This window comes from Drosophila serrata, unplaced genomic scaffold (assembly GCF_035046125.1).
Source record: "Drosophila serrata isolate PLE 108 unplaced genomic scaffold, ASM3504612v1 contig_320, whole genome shotgun sequence".
Classification (NCBI taxonomy): domain Eukaryota; kingdom Metazoa; phylum Arthropoda; class Insecta; order Diptera; family Drosophilidae; genus Drosophila; species Drosophila serrata.
Window position 1 is genome coordinate 293,750 of NW_028257218.1, and position 6,000 is coordinate 299,749.

The following is a 6,000-nucleotide window of genomic DNA, read 5'->3' on the forward strand; positions in this document are numbered from 1 at the left end:
TATTTAGGTAATTTATGTATTTCTTTACTTATTAATAATAGATAATGCTATATATTTTTATATTCTTTCAGAGCACCTAAGACAGTACAGCATTTCGTCCGGCTTTACTAAGTTTAAAGAAAAATTCCGTAATGGTTATTTTACCAATCCCTCGAGCCTTATTTGCATTTGCTTATATATTTTCACAATAATAATAAATGCATATTTTGTTTGAACATACAACCCTTTTACTAAAAGCAGGCATAACATAGAACTTTTATATTTTCTTAGTGTGTACTTAATATATATGTATACAGGATGTGTGTATGTGTCTGGGACGATGTCTATTACGCGAGGGTTTCAAATGAAAGAAGGCAAGCTGAGCAAATAAAACTATGTGTGTGTGTGTGTGTGTGTGTGTGCGCACATATTCATTTTGTATGTTGCGCACTTTATTCCATCTATCTCAAAGACAAAACCAGTCAGTTAACCGGCACACACACACACACACACACACACAGAGACTACCAGGCACCCCAGCCGGCAGGACTCACATCTCCCTCCTCCTCCCAGTCGTAGTCTATAACCCACACATCCTACTCCTTCCTAAAACATCCTCCGAGTCGCCGCACTCATCCGCATGTGAAGCGAAAATTTCGCTGCTCGGGAATTACATTAAGCGTTGGGCATAATAAATTATTCCGTATGATATGATTCTGGTACATGATAAGCGTTTGTAATTTTAACTGTCAGTTAAATGAGTAAATGGCACAGAGTGCCGAGCTGGCGATACGCGGCACTGATCCGGAGGGGGCGGGAGTGCGAATAGGAGCTACGAGCTCGGCATGGCAACGATTTAGAATACTTCATATTTATCTTTTGTTGGAAACTTGAACATTTGTGTGCGTAAATAAAAGTTGAGCGTCAATATTTGCCAACCTACACACACACTCACTTACACACTCACATATGTACCATCCTCGCACATGTGTAATTACAAGGCTGGGCGGAAGGGGGCGGGGCGACAAGTACGTGACTATAATCATCGCGATTTTGCCACTGCCGCCGCCGTTTCATAATCCGCAAAAGCGCCACGCCTGCCTCTATCCAACTGACCCGAAACTCCTACTTCCCACCCACTTCCCACCTACTCCCCACCTACTCTCCACCCACTCCCCACCTACTCTCCACCTACTGCTGAAACGATGCACCATCCCTCCTCTATTTGCTTTGAAATTAAAAAAGTTTCGCACTGAGCTCTGTTAGATTTTTCGCTTCTGCCACTGCCACTGCCTCTGCCTTGATTTACATGTTAAATAATTTCGTGCTGCTCAGCCTGAATTTCCCCCGCTTCACATTTTCATCACACATAGAAAAAATATGAATTTTTGAGCCAATTATTCTCGTTTATTAAAATTACAAAAAGTGAAGAATCAAGGTGTCAATCATATTCTTAGTAACTGTAACTTAATAAGAACTTCAACTATTCCTTAGAACTTGTTACACTATCTTCTTTATTTTGTTACAATATATACGGTGTTAACGAATCAATCGGTTCATAAAATGTTAGAACTATAACAGGAATTTCAAATTTAAAATGCATAAAAAATGTTCTACAATTATTTTTAAATGTTGGCTGCTTAATTTCTTCTCTTGCTGATATTTTTATAGAAAAATTGACATATTCATTTTAAATTTTGTTCTTTATGGATTTTTAAGGGAGTTTTCTTTAAAGCTTTGTGATAAATTAGTTATACAAATGTTTAAAGGTTACATTACCTTAAGCTTACATTACCTTAGTGCCTTATGATCTCGTTGCCACTTATAGTTCGCAAGATCTCAGAATTCAGACTTATGAATATTTAGAATATATATTTTTACCTTTTTGATTTTATTTCTATACAAAAACATTTAATTTTTCTCAGTTTACTCTCGTTTGTACGCTGTCACTGTGCAAAACTGTTTGAAACGCATAGCACAAAAGTCAAAGCAGGACAGCAGTCAGATAGGCTATAGGGAGGGATTTAGCGAGGGGAGATTGTAAATATGTGCGTTGCCAATATCGCATTTGCCAAATCCACAGTTTATTAAATCAAAAATCTTAGCGGGAAAATTTGCCGGACATATAGGATATATATAGAAACGAATGCCAAAAAATTAAATTATTTTTATTCAGAAGGCACTGCTACAGAATTCTAGAAAGAAATAAATTTAAATACAGCTTAAGTACTAAATAACTGCGAAAAAATAATGGAAATACAAATTTGAAATCCCGAATAAAAATTTCCAAATCGAAAAAACCTTGCTTAAAATTCAGTAACAATAGTTCACATATACAATTTCTATGCTTTATTCCAAATCCTGAACAGAAATTCAAACCTTAAAAACCTTTTTCAATATTCAGTAATCTAGTTATTTACCTTAAAACAAAAGTTCATATATACCATATTATAAAAAAATGAGGAAAAAATAACTGAGAACAAGTAATTGGCTTTTGAAAATTGTAAGCCTTTTGGATTAATAGAGTTAAAAACGTTGCATTTCATATATTGTTTTTCATGCCCTGTGCCCTGGAGACGTCCACTTTAGTTAGAATAAATTCAAAATCAATTAGGCCACGGACACGAATTTGCCATTAGAGTCGCAGTTCTTGTATTGGTAGAATATTATCCAATTAATTGAATCCACTTTTATGGACGTTGGCTCCTGGGCACAGATAATGCTGCGTGCCACCAGCAACGTGCAACTGGCAACTCGCAACGAGAAACGGGCAACACGCAATAAGCAACAATGGAGGGCCAGCAAAAAATAAATCTGAAATCTGCATTTCAGCTTTGCCAAAACAAAAAAAAGGATATATATATGTATATAGTTCGAACTGCAACTGCAAAGTGGAGCAAGGGGGAAGTGGAAATTCGGGTGTGGAAATATTGTGGCCCAAAGTCAGGGAAATGCAATGCACAAAGCGCTGTCGAGGATTTTCGCCGCTGAAAGCAAATCGCTGAAACGCTTTGGCGTTTTGGGGGCGCGGCAATGCAAAACAACTTAAAATGTCATATGAAATTTGTAGCGTTGCTGATTGCGCGTGTTAAACAGTCAAAGCGGGGAATTGGGAATGCCAGAAGGACTCGTCTCTCGCAAGGCACATCCTTACACACACACACCGACACACCGGCCCACAGGCAGCGCGTAAATCCAGTCACGCCCCAAAAAAAAAGAAGGAGAGCGGGCGTGGCGACACTAAAAACAAAAAGCAAACCGGCAGCCGCAAGCGAAACGTGCAAAAATAAAAGGCGAATGCGAGAAATCACAAATTCCGGCGAAATCTTTAAATCCCACGGATTTATGCATTTTTACGTTGCATTTACTGGCGTTTCTTTTTCTTTTCCAACAGCCATTGCATGTGGGCTGCCACTGATCTTCTTGGTGGTCCCCCATTTCCCGCACTTGTGCCATACTTTTTTTCCCGTCCCTCTCTGAGTGTGCGATGCGGGCCAGGACCTGGACCGGGACTTTTCCGGGCTGCTGTGGAGGAGGTAGGACGAGGCAGGCGGAGGAGTTGGAGGAGCCGGTTGCCGTTTATGTGATTTCTATAGTTTGCCAACAGCGCCTCAAGGTGTCACTGCACTGCGCGCCTCCATCTGTCTCCGCCCCCCGAAGCGAGATGAATCCTATTTGGGGTGGACCGCAAAAAGAGTTATTACAGGATATAAATTAGAGTAAGAAATATAAGTGGTAATTTATAATTCAAGATATTTAGGAATAATATGTTAATAATAATAGTTATAGACAGGAAAGATACATATACAGAAATCGTTAATGAAATAATCAAGTCCAAGTAAAGTAAAAATCTTGTAACTAAAACTAAAATTCGAATTTAAAAGTAGTCTGAAACAATATAAATTTACGTATCTTTTACGTTAAGGATTTATTTGTAATATTGTCATGGATATGATAAGAATGTAGTGCAATATAGTAGTAAAAATACTAAGAGACCATCGTATTAATGGGTTTTTTGCTTTGTCTTCATAATGGTTATTAACTATTCCTATTTTTAAATATTTTCTATCCCATTTGCAGATAGATTTAATACTTTTTGAGCTTTCAAGGACCAGCTTAATGTGCTCTGCCTGGACAGCCATCGATGACGCCAGTGCTATCCCCGCGGCTCCCTAAAATTGGTGGTGCAGTCTGTCTGAGTCCTGCTATCAGGACGACGACAGCAGCAGCAGCACCAGTAAACGCAGCAGCATTTTCCACCGCTCCCTTTATTTTCCCGAGAGCCAACACTTAACGCCACCAAAAAAATGCACACACAATCGATTGGCGCTGCTTCCAATGGCGCCCACAATCACCGGCAGATGCAGCAACCGGACGAGGAGCAGGGGGCCGGAGATGGGGCAGGAATCAGAATCGGAATCGGGACCAGAATCAGAAGCTATAACAGTGAGGTATTCCGTGCTGTAGTTGCCGTCGCTGCAAACTATCTGGCGCTTTTGTTTTACGATTCCTTTTGCTCCCGATGATCGTCGTAGTTGCCTCCTCTGTGCCCCATCCTGCCACATCCCTCATGGCCATGGGCATAATCGTGTTACTGTTTGCTGCATTGGATGTTTGTTTGTCTTCTTTGGTGCTGGTGTCCTTCGTCCTTCCCTCACTATCTGGCTGTGCTTTGACCCTCGATGGTCTTTCCCCCGCACTGCCACTGCCACTGCCACTGCTGCTGCAATCTCTGTGTAATATTTTATTTTCAATTCGCATTTAGTGCAGCCGTGGCAGCATCCAGGGGAGCGGGAATAAATTGTATCTGACAATTGGCAATTGGCCTATCCGACCGTTTGATAGTGTCCCAGTAGTAGTACCAGCACCATGCCCAGAGTAGGACCCAGACCGAATCTCTGTTTCAATCACACAGCAAAAATAAGGTCAAAGTTCGGTTCAAGGATTGGTAGCTTTAAAAGTTCTACTTAAGCATTAAGTAGGTATTTAATATAATTAATAAATAATATTTATTCATACTTAAATCATTTTGTACTTTCTAGTTTTAGTGCAGTGACTTTTTCCAGTGCATGGCCAACTTTTAGGGCTTGCCAATAAATCCATTTGGTGGGCGTGGCGGGCGTGCCCGACCGGCAGTTTATGCTGAATCACGAATTACATTAGACAAGGCTGGGCTTTGCCACAGTGCCGTCCCTGTGCCTGCCAATTGGATTATCACATTTGTCCCGGGCTCTCTACGCTCGCCACTTGATTCTATGGGATTCCCCCGCTGACAGTTTTCATTAAAATTTCTCATCCAGCTGCCAACTGCCGGCAGAGTGCGTTTGGCATGCTTCAAACGGCTCCATCACTGCCATTATTGTCACATATTCCGCTCCTGGTGGCCACCGGAAAATCGAAAGTCGCCAGTGCAGTGATAAATGTCAAATCAGCTTCTCATCCTCATCCTCGTCCTCGTCCTCAAACCTAGCCTCAAACTCATCGTTCTCGGTGGACGGCGTGAAATGCTTTTTAAGCACTCATCTGGCTCCCGTCGCACTCGAGCAAGCCGTCGTGAATGGATCAGGAATATATATGTATGTATGTATATAAGTGCTGGAAATATGGCAGAATGGGGGACCAGATGTACGGGCCACATTACGAGCAAACAAAAATTTTGTGCTGTCAACTAAATGTCAGAAAAATGGTTCGGCAGCGAGTTTCGCCTTGAAGCATCCCGCTGCATCCTTGCACTGAGAGAAGGATTCCGGCTTAAATAAGTTTTAATGTTGACAAGTTCCGTAAACATAAGACAAAGTGCTGTAGATTATATGAAATATCTAAGATATTAAAAGAAATTATTGCACAATATAATAATTAGTTTCATATTTTATTTCTGTATATCTCATTTTTCGCTCAGTTTATCAGCCAGCTTGACACTGTCCCTGGCACGCACGCACTTGATCAATCATGCGACGCCATCGATGTAGCCAAGCTGCAGGACGAGGACGAGGACGAGGACGAGAACAAGGATGTAGATGG